General features: G+C 34.2%; 1 non-coding gene across 1 annotated transcript; it reads left to right on the top strand.

Moving 5' to 3' along the window:
• Positions 1-425: 425 nt before the first annotated feature.
• LOC121488482 lies at positions 426-532 on the top strand. The gene has a single exon (XR_005987107.1). It is a non-coding gene; the product is annotated as a U6 spliceosomal RNA (small nuclear RNA).
• Positions 533-8,028: the final 7,496 nt, after the last annotated feature.

Raw genomic sequence — 8,028 nt, 5'->3', positions numbered from 1 at the left:
AGCCACTGCTTCCTATCTAATGGGGACTGAACTTATTGTGAGTACTTGTGGCAAGATGGCCACTCACCCAAATAAACCATTTCTGAACCTGTTTGTGTTTTGGGCTGAGTCAGGAGATTTCCTCTTTCTTTTGGTTAAAGAGGATTTAAAAGTATAGAACCATCCAATATGAACATCTCCTCCAATCCTCTCCAACTCCCTCATTCTACAGGTGAGGAAACTAAGGCCAGAATGTCAAGTGACTGGCTTAAGGCTATACACCTTGTGGGTAACAGAATTTTTAACTCTTCCAGGTTACTGCTAGTCTTTTAATTAGCATTATCAACTTGTTAATATCAAGGAACTACCAGTATTAGTAGAACTTGCATGTTAGAGTCCTTGTCTTGAATGCTACAGAGAGATTTATCAGGACAGAAATAACAGTTGTGCTCACTTTGGCAGCACATATACTAAAATTGAAACGATACAGAGAAGATTAGCATATCCCCTATGCAAAAATAACACACAAAATAGAAATAACAGTTATACTACTAATAAATTACTATATTATATAATAAATATAAAATGATAATATGCCAAATGCTATTCTAAATCTTCTGGATGCTATTACTCTTACTTTTTTTTGGTATTTCTTGCTTTGCCTTCTCTTGAATTGATTTTTTTTTCTTTTTCTAATTCCATTTCTCTTTAATTGATCGGAAAGTATGTGTGCTTGTGTTTATTATTTCAGAAATTAAACTAGTTTAGCATGCTGATTTAACAAAAAGTCTGAAGCTCATATCTTACCTTACTCCTAAATAATCAAGGATCTTGGATGATTTTGATTCTAGTCTAAGCCCAGTATTTTAATTATATTTTCCCTTCAAAAATTAAGAGCATTTTGTTACATTATGTTGTTCCATAGTCAGTGTTTGCTGAGATATGCTCTCATATTTACCAAAATGGTTTTGTCCAATGTTTTTTTACATCTAAAGCTTTCCATTTTTCATTCTGCTAAAGTATATCCTTTATGATTTCATATAGTGATTCTCTTTGGGTGATGCATGCTCTTAAGTTATCAAAGGGGAGGAGTTGTTTTTACTAGTTGTCTCTGTTTTGTTTGCCTGGAAACAATATTCTTTGTTTCAGAAAAAAAAGATTCTACAATCTTTTTTTTTCTGAAATGTAGCTTCATTGAATGTGGAATTCTAAGTTGATGGCTATTTTCTCTCAACACATTGAAGAAATTCTTACATTGTATTCTCTTCCTTAGTTGCTCTTATAAAATGTACTGTCAGTCTAATTGCCCTTTTTTTCTTTTCTTTTTTTTCTTTATTTTTTTTTCTAATTGCCCTTTTTTATAGATGGTTTTCTTTTCTCTTTGGCTGCTTTAAGATCTCTGTTTTTCTCTCTCTGTTTCTGTCTTTCTGTACAGCTTTTCTCCAGTTCTTCTTGCCACTACCCTTTATCAAGCAACCACTGGTTCACTTTCTATCAATATAGATTAATTTGAATTTTACACATATGAAATAATATAGTTTGGCTCCTTTTTAGGGGGTCTGATTTCCTTCACTCAACAAAATTATTATGAAGTTCATCCATGAACATTATTAGATCTATATATAGTTCATTTATTTTTACTGCTGAGTAGTACTCCATTGTATGGATTTACCACAGTTTGCTTATCATGTCACTTGTCATTAGACATTTCCAGTCTTAGCTATTGCAAAGGAAGTTGCCACAAACATTCATGTACATCTTGTTATGAACATGAGCTTTCATTTTTCTCACGTAAGTATTTAGGAATGAATACCAGGATTATATGGTAGGTCTATGTTTGAATTTTTAGACACTGCCAAAGAGTTTTCCAAAGTAGTTGCACTATTTTACATTCCCATCAGCAGTGAATGAGAGTTCCAATTGTCTACACCCTTGCCTTCATATGATATTATGAGATTTTTACTTGTAGCCATTCTATTACATAGTTGTAGTTGTATCACACTGTGGTTTTAATTAGCATTTCTCTAGTGCTTAATGATGCTGAACATCTTTTCCTGTGCTTATTTGCTATCTATACATCTTCTTTAGTAAAATGTCTGTTTGGATGTTTTACCTATTTTTAAATTGGGTTGTCTCCTTATTATTGAATTATAATAATTCTCTACATATTCTAGATAAGAATTTTGTCAGATACATTTTTTGCAAATATATTTTTCCCAGTCTGTAGTTTGTCTTTTCATTTTTTAAATTGTGTTCTTTGAAGAGCCAAAGCTTTTAATTTTGATAGAATTGAATTTATTGATGTTTTCTATTATAGTCTTGATTTTTGTCATATTTTTAAAATCTTTGACAAAGCCAAGATAAATAAGATTGTCTGGTATATTTTTATGTAGGAATTTTATAGTTTTAATTCTATGTTTTAGTCAATGATAAATTATTTTTTAATTATTTTTTTTAATATGGTAGGATGCAAGCCAAAGTTGATATTTTTTCATATGGCTACTCAATTTTTCTAACACTATTTGTTGAAAAGATTGTTCTCCTCCATTCCTTCCCATTGAATTACATCGGTAGCTTTGTTGAAAATCAATTAAATTTATATGCCTGGGTCTCTTTCCTGACTCTATTATGCTATGTTCATTTGTTTGTCTAACTTTATGCCAATACCATGCTGTACTAATTGCTGTAGTTTTTAAATAAGTTTTGCCATCCAGTGGTGTAAGTACTACAAGTTTATTTTTGTTTTCTGTTTTTTTTTTTTTGTCTTATTTTCAAAGTTGTTTAGTTATTTTAGATCCTTTTCATTTTTATATAAATTTCAGAATCCATTGGTCAATTTATCCAAAAACATAGTCTATTGGGATTTTGATTGGGATTGTATTAAACCTATAAGTCAATTTGGGGAGGATTGGCATTTTAATAATCTCTAGTCTTCTCCATGAACATGATATATTTATCTCTCCATCTTTTTAGGTCTTCTTTAATTTCTTTCATCAATGTTTTACAGTCATCGTTATATAGTTACTGTTCACCTTTTATCAAATGGATTCCTTTTTTTTTTTTAATTATTTATTTTTGATAGTCATACAGAGAGAGAGAGAGAGGCAGAGACACAGGCAGAGGGAGAAGCAGGCTCCATGCACCGGGAGCCCGACGTGGGATTCAATCCCAGGTCTCCAGGATCGCGCCCTGGGCCAAAGGCAGGCGCCAAACCGCTGCACCACCCAGGGATCCCTCAAATGGATTCCTATTTCATATTTTTATTCTGTTGTAAATGGTATTGTTTTTGTAGTTTTAATTTCTAATTCTTCACTGCTTACTTAGTTGATCCTTAACACAGGTTTGAAATGTATGTCCACTTATAAATGAATGTTTTACATGTATGTAACTGTATTTTCTCTCCCTTATGATTTTCTTGATAACATTTTCCTCTGTCTAACTTACTTTATTGTAAGAATCCAGTACATAATATATATAACATACAAAATATGTGTTTATCAACTGTTTACACTATTGGTAATGCTACGGGTTAACAATAGGCTATTAGTAGTTAAGTTTTGGGGGAGTCAAAAGTTATACGCAAATTTTTTACTGTGTGAGGGGTTGATACCCCTAACCCCTGTGTTGTTCAAGAGTCAACTGTATATAGAAATAAAACTGATTTTTGCACTATGATCATGAACCCTGAAAATGTGCTCAACTCACATATTAGTTCTAGTAAGTTCTTTTTGTATAGTCCATTGGATTACCCACAAAGATAATCATGATGTCAGTAAATATAGTTTTTTCTTCCTTCTTAATCCATTTACCTTTAATTTATTTTTCTTGACTTATGCACTGGCTAGAAACTCCAATACAGTGTTGAAGAGAAGTGCTGAACCCAAACATGGTTGCTTGTTCCTACTCTCAAGGGAAAGAATTCAGTTTTTCACCACTAAGCTTGGTATTAGCTATAAATTTTTTTTTACAGATGTCCTTTATTAGGCTGAGGAAATTCTCTTTTTTTTTTTTTTTTTAAGATTTTATGTATTTATTCATGACAGAGAGAGAGAGAGAGAGAGAGAGAGGCAGAGGGAGAAGCAGGCTCCGTGCAGGGAGCCCGACGTGGGACTCTATCCCAGGTCTTCAGGATCACGACCCGGGCTGAAGGCGGCCCTAAACCGCTGGGCCACCAGGGCTGCCCAGGAAATTCTCTTCTATTACTAGTTTGCTTAAAGTTTTTATCAGGAATAGATGTTGAATTTGGTCAAATGCTTTTTCTGTACCTATTGAAATGAGCATATGGTTTTTCTATTTTTTAGCAGGGCAATATGATGAATTATATTAGTTAACCTCAATAATAATCTTTTTTCAAGATATATTTATGTATTTTAGAGAGAGAGAGAGAGAGTGCACACATGTAGGGGGAGGAGCAGAGAGAGAAGAAAATCTTAAGCAGATCCGGTGCTGAACATAGAGCTGGGTGCAAGGCTTGATCTTATGACCCTGAGATCTGACCTGAGGTAAAGCCAAGACAGATGCTTAACCAACTGCACTACCCAGGTGCCCCTATATTAGTTAACTTTAAAATGTTAAACCAAGTTTGTATTTTTGGACTAAAACTCTCCTGTTATATTATCCTTTAAAAATATTTTATTTATTTATTTGAGAAAGAGAGAGAGAGCTTGAGTGGGGAGAGGGCAGAGGGAGAGAATCAAGCAGACTTCTAGCTAACCATGGAGCCCAAGGTGGGGCTGGTCTCACAATGCTGAGATCACGACCTGAACTGAAATCAAGAGTCAGAGCTTAAGTGACTGAGCCACCTATGCGCCCCTATTATCCTTTTTATGTATTGTTGGATTTGATTGACTAAAACTTATGAATTTTTACATCTATGTTCATGAGGAATATTGGTCAGTAGTTTTCTTATAATGTCTTTCTTTGATTTGGGTATCAGGATAATGCAGGCTTCATAGAGTGTTAAGAGTATTCTCTCCTCTTCACTTGTCTGGAAGAATTTTTATAAAGTTTGTATTATTTCTTCCCTAAATTTTTGATAGAATTTACCAGTGATGCCAGTCACAAGTAGTATTTTCTTTTAGAAAGAAATTTCTTAAGAAATTTAAGAAAGAACTTTCTTAAGTAGCTATAGAGCTAATTCATCTATCTCTTGAGTGAGCTTTAGCAGTTTGTATCTTTCAAGGAATTTGTCCCCTGCTAAGTTGTTGGATTTAGTGGCACAAATTATTCATAATTTCTTGTTATCCTTTTAATATTTGTAGAATCTGTACTGATACCACCTCTCATTCTTGATGTGGTCACTTTTGTCTTCTTTTCATCCCTGATTAGTGGGGCTAGAAGTTTATTTTTCCTGTTTTCCATTTCACTGGTTTCTCTTATCTTTTTTATGGTCTTTATTCTGCTTACTTCAGGTAAAGTTTGTACCTTTTCTAGTTTCTTAAGATAGAAGCTGAAGTTATTGATGTAAAATTTTTCTTCTTTTCTAATTAGGTATTCAGTGCTATAAATTTCCTTCTAAGCTCTGCTTTGCTGAATCCCACATATTTTGATATATTGTATTTTCATTATCAGTTAAAAATACTTTTTAACTCTCCTTTTAATTTCTCTGACTTGTGTGATACTTAGAAGTGAATTAGTTTCTAAGTACTTGGATATTTCAAGATATCTTTCTGTTACTGATTTCTTAAAAAAATTTTTTTTTTATTTATGATAGTCACAGAGAGAGAGAGAGAGGCAGAGACACAGGCGGAGGGAGAAGCAGGCTCCATGCACCGGGAGCCCGATGTGGGATTCGATCCCGGGTCTCCAGGATCGCGCCCTGGGCCAAAGGCAGGCGCCAAACCGCTGCGCCACCCAGGGATCCCCTGTTACTGATTTCTAACTGAATTCCACTCTGATCAGAAATAAACTTTATATTATTTGAATCACTATAAATATATTGGTGCTTGTATGTCTCAGAATATGGTCTACTTTGACAAATTTTTTTACTTTAAAAAGAATGCATATTCTGTGTGTACTTCAAAAGCATATGTATTCTGCTGTTGTTGGATGGAATGTTCTATATATATCAATTGGATCAAGGTTTTTGTTAGTGTTGCTTATGTTTATTCTACCAATTATTGAGAGAGTAATGTTGAAATCACTGCCTATAATTGTGGATTTATCTATTTTTTCCTTGCAGTTTTGTCAGTTTTGCTTCATGTATATTGAAGTTCTATTTTTAGCTGCATAATATTTTTGATTGTGACATTTTCTTGAGAAACTGTCTCCTTTATCTCTATGAAATATCTCTTTATCTCTCATATTTTTGCTCTGAAATCTGTTTGGCATTAAAATAGGCATTCCAGCTTTCTTTTACTTAGTGTTATCATGGCATATCTCCTTCCATTCTTTTACTTTTAACCTATTTGGTTCTATATATATATAAAATAGATTTTTAAAAATTCAGCATATAATTAGAATTTGCATTTTCTATATACTCTGGTCATCTCTGACTTTTTTATTTACTTATTTGAGAGAGAGAGAGAGAGAGAGAGAAACCACAAGCAGGCAGAGGGGCAGAGGGAAAGAGAGAGGCATAAGCAGACTCCCCACTGAGCATGGGGCCCAAGGCAGGGCTCAATCCCAGGACCCTGAGATAATGACCTGAGCTGATCAGACACTTAAGTAACTGAGCCACCAGGCACCCAGATAATCTCTGATTCCTAATTGGGATCTTTGATTTTGGGGGTTTTTTTTGTTGTTGTTTTCTTTTTTTAGAAAGAGAGCACAAATAGGGGTTGGGAGGAGGGACGGGGGAGAGGGAGAGAGAGAATCTTAAGCATGCTCCACACCCAGCTAGGAGCCTGACAAAGGGCTCATCTCACAACCCTGAGATCATGACCTGAGCCAAAATCAAGAGTCAGATGCTCAACCAACTGAGCCACCTAGGCTTCCCCTAATTGGGATCTTTGGAAATGTGCTGCCCAATACAGTAGCCACCTGCTACATATGCCTATTTAAATTAACTAAAATTAATTATATAAAAATCAGTTCCAAAAAAATTAATTAAATAAATAAATAAATAAAAATCAGTTCCTCAGGCACACTGGCCAAATTTCAATAGCCACACGTGACTAGTAATTACTGTATTGGACAACACTGGTTTAAATCATTCTTGACCTTTACATATAAAAGAATTATTGATGTGGTTAGGTTTGATTCTAACATCTTGCTATTTGTTTTCAATTTATCCTATCTGTTCTTTGTTCTATTTCTGGAAATTCTATTTGCTTTAAAATCTGCTTGGTCCTTTTTTTTTTTCTTAAGATTTTATTTATTTATTCATGAGACACACAGAGAGAGGCAGAACAGAAGCAGGCTCCATGCAGGGAGCCCAATGTGGGACTCGATCCCAGGACCGTAGGATTATGCCCTGGGCCAAAGGCAGATGCTCAACTGCCAAGCCACCCAGGCATCCCTGCTTGGTCCTTCTTTATTGTCATTATTCTCTGCTCATAATTTCAAATATTCATTCAATTTCTTTAAATATATTAAGCATAGATATTTCATATTTTTGTCAATTCCAACATCTAAAATTTTTGTGGGTCCCTATTTGCTGAAATTTGTTTCTGATAGTTCTCATTCATGGTGTCTTATATCCATTATATATTTTGTGATTTTTTTTTTTTAAAGCTGTCCCCTTTCATTGGAACCAATCAATTCTTTTGAGATCTGAATTAAATTATTTTGAGGTAGGAATTCTTTTGAGATCTGAACTAAAGTTAAATGCCTCTCGAGAAATTTGCATTTGTTTCTATCAGTTTCCTGAGGTGCTACCAATGTGGGACTATAGTTAGATTAAAATTTCAACATAAATTCCCCATTTAAATTAAAGTGAATCCTGATAGAAAACACATGTGAGGACCTACTTGGTTTATGAATTCTCAAAGGGGAATTTTGTTCCTTCCACCAGCACCAAGGTGAGGATAGGCATTTCTTCATTATCTCCTGTGCAGTGTGATTTCTTAGTTAACCTTGCACTGAAGGTGTGATAAGGTGGCTTTCCTA

This window comes from Vulpes lagopus, chromosome 3 (assembly GCF_018345385.1).
Source record: "Vulpes lagopus strain Blue_001 chromosome 3, ASM1834538v1, whole genome shotgun sequence".
Classification (NCBI taxonomy): Eukaryota; Metazoa; Chordata; class Mammalia; order Carnivora; family Canidae; genus Vulpes; species Vulpes lagopus.
The sequence above is the reverse complement of the archived record's forward strand: the minus strand, read 5'-3'. Positions and strand labels throughout refer to the sequence as shown.